Below are 14,773 nucleotides of genomic sequence, written 5' to 3'. Positions count from 1 at the left end.
TCACAAAGGAAAGCCATAGTTATGTTTGCAAGCCTTACCTCATAGAAATAAAAGGAAAAAGAGGCAAAAAATTTATAAAACTAACACATTCAGGAAGCATAACCTAATAGAATGTTCAACCTACACAATAAATCAGCTCCAACTCTGTTCTGCTGGGCTTCACGAATTTCCAAAGTTACCCACCTTGATGCTAAATGCATTAAAACCAGAATAACGTATTATCTACAAGGTCCAGAGGCATAAAAATTGGCTGGTACACCATTAAACCAATAGTTAGATCTAGCTGGTTTATGTCGTTGTTGTTGTTGTTGTTAGGTGCTGTTGAGTCAGTTCTGACTCATATCAACCGCATGTACAACGGAATGAAACACAGCTGGGTTCTGTGCCATTCTCCCAATCATTGCCATATTTGAGCTCATTGTTGCAGCCACTGTGTCAATCCATCTCGTTGAGGGTCTTCCTCTTTCTCACTGACCCTCCACTTTACCAAGCATGATGTCCTTCTCCAGGGACTGGTCCCTCCTGATAACATGTCTAAAGTATGTGAGACATAGTCTTGCCATCCTTGTTTCTAAGGAGCATTCTGGTTGTACTTCTTCCAAGACAGATTTTTTCATTCTTCTGCCAGTCCTGGCTGGTTTATAGTGTTTTTTTGTTGTTTAAGTCCTTTATATTCTTTTTATTCTATCTATGTATTGTATCCATTACTGAAAGTGAAGTACTGAAATCTCCAGCTATTATTGTAGGACTGTCTGCCTCTTGGTTCAGTTCTGTAAATGTTCACTTCATGTATTTCAGGAGCTCTGTTGCCACGTGTATATATATTTATAATAATTGCTAATTAATGGAATACGCAGGAATCAAATTGACTACATTTATGGAAAGAGATGATGGAAAAGCCCAATATCAACTGTCAGAATAAGGCCAGGGGCTGACTATGAAACAGACCATAAATTGCTTATATACGAGTTCAAGTTGAAACTGCAGAAAATTAGAACAAGTCCACGAGAGCCAAAGTATGACCTTGAGTATATCCCACCTGAATTTAGAACCATCTCAAGAATAGATTTGACATGTTGAACACTGATGACTAAAGACCAGACGAGTTGTGGAATGACATCAAGGACATCATCCATGAAGAAAGCAAAAGGTCATTTAAAAGACAAGAAAGAAAGAAAAGACCAAAATGGATGTCAGAAGAGTCTCTGAAACTTGCTCTTGAATGTCGAGTAGCTAAAGCAAAAGGAAGAAATGAAGAAGTAAAAGAACTGAACAGAAGATTTCAAAGGACGGCTCCAGAAGACAAAGTATTATAATGGCATGTGCGAAGAGCTGGAGATAGAAAACCAAAAGGGAAGAATACGTTCGACATTTCTCAAGCTGAAAGAACTGAAGAAAAAATTCAAGCCTCGAGTTGCAATAGTGAAGGATTCCATGGGGAAAATATTAAACAATGCAGGAAGCATCAAAAGAAAATGGAAAGAATACACACAGTCACTATACCAAAAAGAATTGGTCGACATTCAACCCTTTCAGGAGGTAACATGATCAGGAACTGACGGTGCTGAAGGAAGAAGTCCAAGCTGCACTGAAGGCTTTGGGGAAAAACAAGGCTCCAGGAATTGATGGAATATCAATTGAGATGTTTCAACAAATGGATGCAGATCCATATTTATGCCTATTCGCAAGAAAGATGATCCAACTGAATGTGGAAATTATCAAACAATATCATTAATATCACACACAAGTAAAATTTTGCTGAAGATCATTCAAAAGCAGCTGCAGCAGCACATCAACAGATAGAGCTGCCAGAAATTCAGGCCGGATTCAGAAGAGGATGTGGAACCAGGGATATCACTGCTGATGTCAAACGGATCCTGGCTGAGAGTGGAGAATACCAGAAAGATGTTCACCCGTGTTTTATTGATTATGCAAAGGCATTCAACTGTGTGGATCATAACAAATTACGGATAACATTGCAAAGACTGGGAATTCCAGAACACTTGATTGTGCTCATGAGGAACCTGTAAGTAGATGAAGAGGCAGCTGTTCGAACAGAATAAGGGGATACTGCATGGTTTAAAGTCAGGAAAGGTGTGTGTCAGGCTCATATCGTTTTACCATACCTGTTCAATCTGTGTGATGAGCCGATGATCCAACAGGCTGGATTGTATGAAGAAGAATGGGGCATCAGGATTGGAGGAAGACTCATTAACAACCTGTGTTTTGCAGATGACACAACCTTACTTGCTTAAAGTGAAGAGGACTTGAAGCACTTACTGATGAAGATCAAAGACCACAACCTTCAATATGGATTACACCTCAACATAAAGAAAACAAAAATTCTCACAACTGGACCAGTGAGCAACATCATGATAAACAGAGAACAGACTGAAGTGGTCAAGGATTTCATTTTACTTTGATCCACAATCAACAGCCTTGGAAGCAGCAGTCGAGAAATCAAGAGACACATTGCGTTGGGCAAATCTGCTGCAAGGAACCTCTTTAAATTGTTGAAAGCAAAGATGTCACCTTGAAAACTAAGGTGAGCCTGACCCAAGCCATGGTATTTTCAATCATATCTTATGCATGCGAAAGCTGGACAATGAATAAGGAAGACCGAAGAAGAGTTGACGCCTTTGAATTGTGGTGTTGGTGAAGAATATTGAATATACCATGGACTGCCAAAAGAACGAACAAGTCTGTCTTGGAAGAAATACAATGAGAATGCTCCTTAGAAACAAGGATGACGTGACTACGTCTTACATACTTTGGGCATGTTATCAGGAGGGATCAGTCCCTGGAGAAGGACATCATGCTTGATAGAGTACAGGGTCAGTGAAAAAGAGGAAGACCCTCAATGAGATGGACTGACACAGTGGCTGCAACAATGGGCTTACACATTACAACTATTGTGAGCATGGTGCAGAACTGGGCAGTGTTTCATTCTGTACTACATAGGGTCACCATGAGTTGGAACTGACTTGACGGCACCTAACAACAAACGACAATAACATATATTCTTGAGGAATTGGCCATTTTATCATTATGTAATTTCCTTCTTTATCTCTTGTAACAGATTTTTAAAGTCTATTTTGTCTAAAATTAATATAGCCACATTGGCTTTCTTTTGGTTGTTATTGGCATGGAATATTTTTCCCCATCCTTTCACTTTCAATTTATTTTTGTCTTTAGATCTAAAGTGGGTCTCTTTAGACAGCCTTTGGGCATTACCAGCTGCCCTGTGCCCTGCACGAGCTCCATAACAGGCCACACTGAGGTGAGCGCCTGGCTTCAGTCCTTCACGCGGCCCCCAGGCAGGTTGGAGTAGACACATACCATGATTTGTAAATAATGTCTACTCCACTCTGTCTAGAGCCAGAGATCAGGCTCCTTGTCTGGGAGTGTGGGCTGCCAGCCCTTTAAGATGGCCACGTTAGCTGCTGAGGGGCTGGGATGCAGGCTGATAGAAAACCAAGGCTTTTCTAGCATTTTTATGCATTGCCTTTTTCTTGATTAGGCATTCATTTAGTTGCTGTAACCCTTTGACTGTTTTTCAGAATTCTGACTGTATTGATTCTGCCTTTTTTTTTTTTTCTTGCGACTTTGTGGGCGGACAGGGGCACGTAGCTACTTTTGGGGCCATCTTGCTCCAGACTCCATTATCTGTATTTTATGTTTAATGAGATATTTAAATCAAGGTGTTCTAATACAGTAAGGGTCTTTAGGATTAAGAATTAGGTAAAGGAGACTGCCTTATATGTTAAGAGAAAAAAGGTGTGTGAAAGAGAGTGAGAGAGAGGTTTTCTCCTTAAAATGAAAATTTCTAATGCATGCACTGGTATTCTGTGATACAGTTTTATACTTCTCAGGAAAACAGGACAAAAAATCTTTAGGGAGATGCCTAGTATGTCATGATACCATAAGCAGTCCTACAAAGAGTTCAAAGTCAAGAACTGGTGGCAGGTATAGCCACACAAGATTATAATTTTAAATATCTCAGTTGCCTTGGTAATAGGTCAGGTGGTTATGGAGTGTGCCTGCCCCATGTGATGCTCTACCTTAATGGACCAGCACTAGGGCATGTGTTCCCTTATGCATCCTATTATGCCACGTGAGATAAAGGTACACTATATGCAAAGAGTAGAAACTTTTTGGTAGAGAATATTTTTCTTGCTTGAATGAGGATGGCCTCCCTTACCTTGATCAACAACTCTAAACCCTCTGATGTGGTCAGGGAAGGTGGGATGATCAATCAATGGTCAAGCCAAGAAAATCAAATCCATTGGTAGCTTTTCTTTTCCCATTTTCTGGACGCCCTCAATCCACCCTACATATTTACAGGAGTCCAGAAAAATTTGTGCACTTGAACTCCTTAATACTTAATATAATTTAAAGAAAGAAGCTCCCAAGAATCACAGTGAAACACTAATAAACTGATAACCTAACCAACTCATCCAGCACTTGTAATGTGACAACATGAATGAGTGGGATTTAAATCATGTCTACACAGCACCTGAGTTGATGAGGGAAAAGAATGGAAATGCTCCTTCCACTCCCCTGTGGTGTGCCTCTCAGTACCTACCCACCAAGTCAGGCATAAATGGAAAGGATGGAGCAAGCTTCACCTGCCCAGAAGCACTGAGCCCCCCAAATCAGCGGAAGTCCCCACGCTAGTGTTAGTCTATGCTGGAAGTAGCTAAAATGCTTGTGGCTACTCAGCAGATCAGCCTGCTCTATTTATACAGTGTTTAACTTGAGAAGTCTGTGAGGTGTCCTCGGTTCTCATTTTATGACCCTCACCTCTCTGCTTTGGTTGAAATCTATGCAGTTGTGGTTGCTGGGTGTGTAGACAGCCTTGAACTTCTGATTCCAAGTCCATTTCTCATATCTATTGGACAAGAGTTTCTTTGGATGCATATTAAATTTAACTAAGAGATTTGTCAAAATACAGTTTCCTAGGCCTCTTCTCTGCATAAATTCTGATTCGGTGTATTTTGAAAAAGTAAATCTAAGGGATTTTGATATACACCTCAGGTTAGGAATCACCTAGCCTCCAAGCAGTATCCAGGAAGATAAGCCTTGAGTCAGGAGTGAGCCAGCCAGGACTATGAGTGACCCAATGTCTGTGGGAGCTGATAGCATGGCTGGAGCCGAGGGCAGGCCAGGGCAAGGAGCAGCAGCTCTCATAAACGACGAGCATCTTGAGGACAGAGCTGACGTCAGAGGCTGTAAAGTTGGAATACAGCGCAGAGTATGGGCAAGATTTATAATCCCAGAAGTGGTGGCCTTTGGAGATCTCTTCCTGGCAGGATCTGAGATTTACTTTGAAATATGAATAGAAGAAAGAGGAATCCTGCCTGACTTCGACTCCTATAGCTTGAGAATCCCTTCCTTCAACTTTCCAAAGTACAGCCAATCAAACAAAGGGAGTTTGCAAGAGTGAGGGCCCACTTTTTTATTTATTTTCCCTGGAACAAAACCTGCTCCATTGTTCAACAACAAACAACCAAATCCCTTTATTAGAATACAAAAAAAAAAGAAAAATGCAGTCCAGTAAACCTCAAGTTCACCTACCTTTCTCCAGGCAGCACAAAGCGGCGAAAGGCCTGGATTTTTCTTGGGTCCAAAGGCTGGCTCTGCTAGTTTCCAGCTTAACTGTTTGACCTTGGGAAAGTGCTTAAAGTCTGTGACATGAAGATCGTTACAGTGCCTACCTCCTGGGGTTGCGATGAGCATTGAATGAACCGATCAATATAAAGCACATAGAACAGTGCCTGGCACTAGTATATTCTTGGTAAATATCAGCTGTTGTTGCCTTGATTTGGATGTGGAGCTTCCTAAGTGGAAACTGGAGAATGCAGCAAAGCTGTGTGTGTGGGACCAGCCCCAACGGGGCCGGAAAAATGCAGAGGAAACATGGTTTCTAGCACCTTTGAAAGTCTAGAAAAGAGCTGGCTGGACATTCTTCTTTGGCTAATCTTAGAGGATTTAAAAAAAAAAAAAAACTTTGCCATCAAATAGATTCCAACTCATTAATGATTAATATTTAATAATGCATTTTTAAAGGGTCAACCTAAAGCATGTAACAATCCATGGCTTATCAGTTATATCACCCAAGGAAACCAGCATTTTCCCAAAGAGAAAAGGAAAATACCTTCCCTGTAATTCAGATTTTACCTGGAAGCCTCTGGCTTCATGAACGTTCTTAATAAAAACGGCAGATTTCTCAGCACTAAATAAACTGACAGCTCAGGTTAGGGCGGTGTCTTTGTTATCTGTTGCCGCGTAAGGAATTACCACAAACTCAGGGGCTAAAAACGACGTCCATTTGGTATATTATGGTTTTAGCGAGTTGGGAATCCATGCACAGCTTACCTGGATCCTCTGCTTCAGGGTCTCTCACACGCTGTAATTAAGGTGCCTGCCAGAGCTGGGGTCTCATAAGGAGGCTTGACTGGGGAAGGATCCAGATTCACATGGTTGTTGGCAGAATTCAATTCCTTGTTGACTTTGGCTGGAGGCCACTCTCAGTTCCTTGCCTTTGGCTCCTCTTCAACATGGCAGCTTGCTTCATTAAAGCCGGCAAGGAAGAGAGTCTGCCAGGAAGATAGCAAAAACCAAACCAAATCAGTTGGCGTCGTGTTGATTCTGACTCACGGTGACCCTATGTGTGTCAGGGTAGAATGGCTCCATAGTGTTTCAAGGTTGTGATCTTTCAAAGTAGATTGTCAGATCTTTCTTCTGAGGAACGTCTGGGTGAATTCAAAGTGCCAGACTCTCAGTTAGCGGCTGAGTGCTTAACCATTTGCTCCACCTGGGGACTCCTTAGGAAGATGCAAGTCACTGCCTTATGTAACCTAATCACACGTGTTACATCTCATCACCTTTGCTGTTCTAATTGGTTAGAAGGAAGTCATAAGTCGCCCCCACACCCAAAGGGAGGCATGAGTACCAGGAAGCAGAGAACAGTGAGTGCCAACTGAGAGTTCCCTTGCCACAGGCAGCGTTTCCCAAACTGGGTTCCCTGAAACACTGTGCCTCAGACATGAACCGATGCTCTGGAAAACCAAGTCAATCAAACCAATACTAGCAATTGTTTTTCATCCAGGCGTTCTTAGAAAGAAAAATGCAAAATAAACTTTGTATAATGACCCCAAATATTATGTGACAATCTGCCACACCCAGAAAGCCTTTCCTTGAAAGATTATTACTTGCTATAAGAATGCAAAGCGCTCGTCCTGCACACTGATGTAAAGCAGCATAGATTTCAGGTTGATCCGTCTTGTTCGTTCAGTGGCTGCTACTGCGTGTTATGTATCTTGTCTTACAATTTCAACATAAATTAATATTTCATGTTTCTTTTATATTAAATATTTATACTATGCAAACTCGTTCTCCAAAGATCTATGGCTAAAAGGAGAAAGTTTTTAAACAAAAAGAAGTCTTGGGATTATCAAACCAGGTCATTGTCAAATAAGCAAAAATTGAAATACTTCAAGATGAAGGTTAAAACTTTGCTTTCTAAAAATGCTTGGGAGTAAACAGTCCAAAATGAAGCCATGAATTATTCTGGAATAATCTACATCAATAGGACCAAGATTTTGCAAATCACGTAATTTGGGCTCTACCTTTTCCTACGATACACCTGTATAAAAGTGGGAGTTTTCATATTACTTTGCAATAAAAGGAAAACTTGGAATAAATTTGATGCTGCACTTCACGTTTGGATTGTGACTCAAAAATATCATTCCTTATATTAAGATTTAAGGCAAAAACTCAATAAAGACACAAAAACAATTTTCATTGGAAGTGTTTGCATTTTTTGATGCCACATTTTATGTTAAAATACGAAGTAAGATTTTTATGTATTTTTTCTTATAAATATTCTATTTTTCTAATTTTTGTTGTGAGAAACTTATGTCAGGAACAACAAATATTACAACTTAAATATTATATTCTTTGCCCTGTCATACCTTCTAAAGAATATTCTATGTTCTATGTTTTTTTTTTTTATGTTTAGCTCCTTGTGCTTTTTTTGGGCTAATGGGATAAGAAGTGGATTAAGATTGGGAGAATCTGTGAGGAGGTCCACAGAAAAAGGTTCTGAAGAAAAGAATGACACAGAAATTTAGAGACAGAAAGAGAGGCCATCAGAGTTTCGGAAAGACAGAAAAGGGAGCTGGAAGCAGCAGCTGTGAAGAAAGGTTCCTTTTCTATCGAGAACGATGGGACGAAATTTCCTAGTTTTCCCTCTGCGCTTTGCGTATAATTCTCACCTTTGCCACCCCCTCAAGATAACCTTCAATAATAATAACTGTTCGTCTGTAAGGCTTTTGAAGTCAGATTTGTGTTCCTTTTAGAGGTGTCACTGTGCTGGGTGAGGTGGGTTTCCGGTGGGGACTCGGAGTGTTGCCTGTCTCCACAGCTTCCTCCATTTGTCCTGTGCTGTTACTGACAGCTCTTCTGCCAATTTCCATAACAGAAAATCCACTCCACAAGGTTTTAGCATGTGAAGGGTTTACTGAAGATTTCATGGGGGAGACAGAGGGCTTTTTTCTTCACGTCGTGGATAACGTCACTACAAAATTTCCCATGAGACTTCACTCCCCAAGATTCTCTTGTAGCCTCCCAGCTGCCAGGTCTGCTTGTCTGTTTCTCTGCCTGCTTTCCGCCCCCCATCCCCACTGGTGCGCCCCTCCAGCTCTCCAACTCCTCCAGACCTGTGTGTCCACATCCAAACCCATCGCCCTGCCTGGCAAACAAAATACTCTCCTTAGAAATCCATGTCCACTGTCTGTCTGTTGGTTTGTCGTACCGTGGTGGCTTCCATGTTGCTGTGTCAGGGGTGGTTTATGCAATAGGCAAGGTAAGCACGGTGCTTGCCATGCTTGCCAGATCATTTGTAGTGAACAGTTTTACATTTTTTCACCACATCAAAGACTCTGCTTCTAGGTATGGCTGGCATCTGTCTCTCTCCCAACCCCACAGCACCTTCCTACAGAATCAAAGCCTCTTTTCAAATCAAAAATCCCTGACAGGGGTGGATAGCCCAGTAAGCAAGGTAAGCACAGGCTTACTTGTGTCTACTTACTAACCTGTACTGAACAATTTCACAGAATGGGGTAAAACTCAGGTGAAGTCATTCACTACAGATGATCCGGTAAGGACGACGTGGTGAAACTCATGTGAAATTGTTCACTACAGGTTATCTGGTAAGCAGGGTAAGCACTGTTCTCACCTGGCTCACTGGATTGAATAATTCACCCCTGGCTGTGATGCTGGAAGCTATGCCACCAGTATTTCAAATACCAGCAGGGTCACCCATGGTAGACAGGTTTCCATGGACCTTCCAGACTAAGACAGACTAGGAAGGAAGGCCTGGCTATTTACGTCTGAAAATTAGCCAATGAAAACCCTATGGATCACAGCAGAACATTGTCCCATATAGCACTGGGAGATGGGCCGCCTAGCAGCAATGATGGACTTGAGTATGTCAGCTATCAGGAATATGGCACAGGACCTGGCAACGTTTCATTCTATTCTACGTATGTTGCCATGAGTCGAAGTCAACTCGACAGCTACTAACAGCAAGAGAAATGCATGTCGGATCATGTACAGTTGGTTTTTTCACTGTCACATAAAGTTCAAAAAATAAAAGGAAATTGGTTAAATTTTCATCATTTATTGTAGCAATTGTTTTGTCTGTCATTTTTCTAGTGTGAATGTAAACCACTTCCCCATTACATCTCTTGACCTCCTGTCAATGTTGTCAGTACATTCTAATTTTAAAGAGGTTTTCATGTCAAATGGCTGGGGGTCATGTCCCTAAATCCAAATTAGACAAGAGGATACATACAAAACTTAGGAAAGTAGTCACTTCAGAAATGTAAGCTGTAAGTAGAGAGAAAAGCTGGAAGTTCACTCACTAAACTTTTAGTGTGCACGTACACCGAGCTGGGTATCGGAGGTACAGTAGGGAACAAGATGGACATGGTCCCTGCCCTCAGGAAGCCCATGGTCTGGTGGGGAGATGAGTAATTAAACAGCATCTGAAATATAATGTGGTAAGTGGCAGAGGAAGTACCAAGTGAAATGAAGGAATATCCTACCATCTCCAGCAGGAAGGGGATCAAAATCAGTTGTCGTAAAGTCGATTCTGACTCATGGAGACCCCGTGCACGTCAGGGTAGACTGCGTGCCATAGGGTTTTCAATGGCTGATTTTTCAGAAGTACCCTGCCAGGCCTTTCTTCAGAGGCACCTCTGGGTGGATTTGAACCTCCAATGTTTGGTTTGCAGCCAAGCGAGCATGCTAACCATTTGCACTATACAGGGAAAGGGAGAGGAAGGGCCCTCTGAGCAGAGTAACCGCAGGTGCAGAGGGAGAGAAAGCCTGGGCAGCTTGAGGTGATGTCCAGAAAGGAGCTTACTGGGGCTGGGGCATGGGGTGCTCATGGGGCAGAGTCAAGAAGAGGCTGGAGAGGAAATATCTGTCAGAAATGCCCACAGTCCAGGAAACACGTAAAGGAACATTGTATAGTCACGTGATGACGGGAGACGTAAATGCATTATGAGAACCAATCCCAGAGCCTTCCGATTCGACGCATGAAGTTAAAACGGTGGGCGAGGCTCACTGAGGAGGTGACAGTTCATATCAGGGAGAAATCTTTCTCTTTGAACTTTCCCCTTTTCCCCTATTGCCTGATTATTGCTATTCACCCAGGCTTTCTGGGACCACTTTCCTGATTACCACACCAGTGTATTTAGGTAAAAAGATCATGTAACTAAAATATCCTGGATATAGAAAGCTTAAGTTCAAAGGAAAGTAAACCAGGTAAAATCAGTTGCCGTGGAGTTGATTCTACTCATAGAGACCTCATGTGTGTCAGTGTAGACCCGTGCTCCACAGGGTTTTCATTGGCTGATTTTTCAGAAGTAGGTCACTAGGGCTTTCTTCCAAGGTGTCTCTTAGCAGCTGAGCTCATTCACCTATTGCACCATCCAGGGACTCCTTAAAGACTGAAGGTGGGCATAAAAATAAAGCAGGACAAACAGAGGGATACGGATATTTAAGGATAGGCTATTGACGTTCAAGATTGCAGATACGGAGCACTGTAGGGTAATGCCAGTTTCCAGCTGGTGTGCTAAAGTGGAGGGCAGGCCATTTCCGTAGAGAAGATCAAAGCCACCTGCAACGCTCTGGCGTTGATTCATTCTTGTGGATCCTGAAGCTGTGTAGGACAGTGGCAAGAGTAACCGTGGTAGGCAAGAACCAGACGCCGACGACCTCAGCAGAGCACTGTCAGAGAGCGCTGTCAGAAAGCACTGTCAGAGAAGGGAGCACAGCATCAGAGACGGGTGGCCCAGATGGGATGAGCCTCAAGGTGAGTCTTAGCCTGGGTTCTCCCAGAAAAGACAGCCTTGCATGCAGCTGGTTGATTTTCAGGAGCGATTCTAGGGAACGGAGAAGTAGGGGAATGGGGAGGGTGAGACAGGGAGGGAGCGAAAGCTATTGCAAGGGGATGCCCTTGAGTGATCACCACTGTCGGTGGGTAGGAGCCCTGGTGGTGTAGTGGTTAAAGCGCTTGGCTGCTAATGAAAACATCTGCAGTTGGAACCCTTCAGCTGCAGAAAAGACCTGGCGCTCTGCTCCTGTAAAGATTACAGCCTTGGAAACCATCTGGGGCAGCTCTCCTCTGTCCCATAGAGTCGGTGTGAGTTGGAATTGACTTGGCAGCAACAATTTTTTTGTAGGGCTTGATCCTGCCAGGAACGTCTGAGAAGCCAAGTAGAATAAGCCTCAGAATGTATCTCTGGCTCATTTCCCCATGAGTCAAGGGCTGCCTTGTGGACTTGAACCCCGTCTCACCCTGGCTGCACCAGCGTGAGTGCCAGGCGGGTTTCTGCAGGTATCCTACTCTAAGATATCAGAGAAGCCCCAGGTAAACTCAAAAGGTAACAAAGTGCAGCTGAGGTAACATGCCACCAGGTTTATACCTGCCTGAAGCTGGTTGTCACAGCGGCAGCGGGAGTAAAAGCTGGGCACAGAGAATGTGAGCTGGAACAGGAGTGGTGTCTGTTACAATGGGTGAAGGACGCATTGTCTGTAAGCTGCAGCTGGGACCAAACGGGAAGCCAGGGCAGGCATTGGCACCAGGGTACTGGAGACAGATGGCATCAGCGACCACGGTTCATCAGCCCTTGGCAGCGTTGGCCCAGGACTCCATACAAATGTGGAAGAAAAGTTATCTTGTGCCTGAGCAAGGCTCAGTGCAGCTTCCCAGATGGAAGATCCATGCTCACCTGGGCTTCCAGACGTCTACCAGGACCAAGCAGGTTTAGCAAGGTCTGGAATCTAATCAAGGCAAGGCTGATTTTGAAAGTGAGCTCTGGCCTCGTAAATGATATCAACATATCAGGAGAAGCAACGTTTGAGCTCACAGAAATGGGTTAATCTAGATGTGGAAATTTTTAATATGTGTGTGTTTATCTGTTTATATATATATGTGTGTATGTATGCCTACATATTCATAGGTACACACACATACACACACACATATATGTGCACACATATTCACCAATTGTCTGTCAGTTTGTCGTACTGTGGTGGTTTGTGTGTTACTGTGATGCTGGAAGCTATGCCACTGTTATTTCAAACACCAGTAGGGTCACCCATGGTGGACAGATTTCAGCAGCATTTCCAGACCAAGACTAGGAAGAAAGGCCTGGCAATACACTTCCAAAAATTAGCCAATGAAAACCTTATGGGTCACAACAGAATACTGTCCAATAAAGTGCTGGATGGTGAGCCCCCAGGTTGCCAGAAACTCAATATGCGCAGTGGTCACAACAATGGACTTGAGCTCACCAGTGATCATGGAGGTGGCACAGGACTGGGCAGTGTTTCTTTCTCTAGTAAGTAGGGTCGCCACGAGTTGAACCCAACTCAATAACAACTAACAACAACATATATATGATTGTGTGTGTGTCTGTGTATATATACATACGTATTTTTTTTTTTTTTGAGATTTTTACAGGGAGAAAAGAAAAAGGTCTTGAGCTGAGCCTTGAAAAACTTCAGTTTATAAAGGTATAATTTGTCTGATCCACTTGGCAGTTTTATTTCTCACAGTAGATTAACAAATTAGCATTCTGATTTAGATATAATCCTCTTGAGAGTTTGTTTAATCAATTTTTGAAGCACCTCTGAGGCTGAACAGCTCTGGTCTTACTAATAAATGAAGTCTGTGGACCTTCCAAGCAGAGGCTCACACCTGGACCTCCGTGATCACCACAGAGAACAGATGCCCTTTGAGGTCTTGTCTTAGTGTCTAGCTCCCCTCCTTCTCTGATATTTTGAAATTACTTTTCGGACTTCAACACACTACTTCTGTGACATGTTATTGAACAGAAGTAAAATTGTCTATGTGTGTTAGTTATCTGTTGTTGTTGTTGTTAGGTGCCATTGGGTCTGTTCTGACTCATAGCGACCCTATGCACAACAGAAACACTGCCCCACCCTGTGCTACCCTTACAGTCATTGTTATGCTGGAGATCTTCGTTGCAGCCACCGTGTCAGTCCACCTCGTTGAGGGTCTTCCTCTTTTCTGCTGACCGTGTACTCTGCCAAGCATTAGGTCCTTCTCCAGGGACTGATCCCTCCTGACAACATGTCCACAGTATGTAAGACGCAGTCTCGCCATCCTTGCTTCTAAGGAGCATTCTGGTTGTACTTCTTCTAAGACAGACTCGTTCGTTCTTTTGGCAGTCCACGGTATATTCAATATTCTTCGCCAACACCACAATTCAAAGGCATCAATTCTTCTTCAGTCTTCCTTATTCATCGCCCAGCTTTCACATGCATATGATGCGATTGAAAATACCAAGGCTCGGGTCAGGTGCACCTTAGTCTTCAAGGTGACATCTTTGCTTTTCAACACTTTAAAGAAGTCCTTTGCAGCAGATTTACCCAAAGCAATGCGTCGTTCGATTTCTTGGCTGCATAAAAAATTTCCCCCAAACAACTCACACTTATTGTCTCACAGTTTGTGTGGGTCAGGAATTGGGCATGGCTTAGCCAGGGCCTGTAACTCAGGGTTTTCCAAAACTGCAATCAAGGTATCAGCTGGGCAGAAGTCATGATGAGGCTTAGCTGGGTAAGGATGTGTTTCCAAGTAAGATTCAATTCCTTTCAGGGTGTTGGACTGAGGGTGTCAGTTCCTTGCTGGCTGTTGCCCAGAGCCCACCTTTGACCCCATGACACCTGGTCCTCCCCAAAATGGCAGCTTGCTTCACCAAAGCCAATAAGGGAGAGAGTCTTCCAACAAGAAGGAAGTTAGAATCTTTTCTAACTTAATCACAGGAGTGACATGCCACTACCTTTGCCATGTTCTATTTGTTAGACGCAGATTGCTGGGCAAGCCTACACTCAGTGGGAAGTGCTTACACACAGGTGTGCTTACAAGGAAGAAAGGATCATTGAGGACCACCTTAAAGGCTACCTAACACACCATGAATCATCATAAAGAAGACTGTGGCTCAATTAGGGTACCAGCAAGGTGCTGTAAAAAAGACATCCTAACACAAGTGTAGTTCTGTCTTCTCATAAAAGATCAGAGTTCAGCAAGCAGTCCAGGGTGGGGAGATGGCCGTGCTTAATGAGATTATCTGGGGATCTGGGTTCCTAGTCTCCTGCTACTCCGTCCTTCTCCCAGATGTTTTCCTAGCCTCTATGGTCAAAACTGATTTACCACTTCATCTTCATTCTCACC

The sequence above is a fragment of the Elephas maximus genome, chromosome 24 (assembly GCF_024166365.1).
Source record: "Elephas maximus indicus isolate mEleMax1 chromosome 24, mEleMax1 primary haplotype, whole genome shotgun sequence".
Taxonomy (NCBI): domain Eukaryota; kingdom Metazoa; phylum Chordata; class Mammalia; order Proboscidea; family Elephantidae; genus Elephas; species Elephas maximus.
This window is presented reverse-complemented; position numbering follows the sequence as displayed.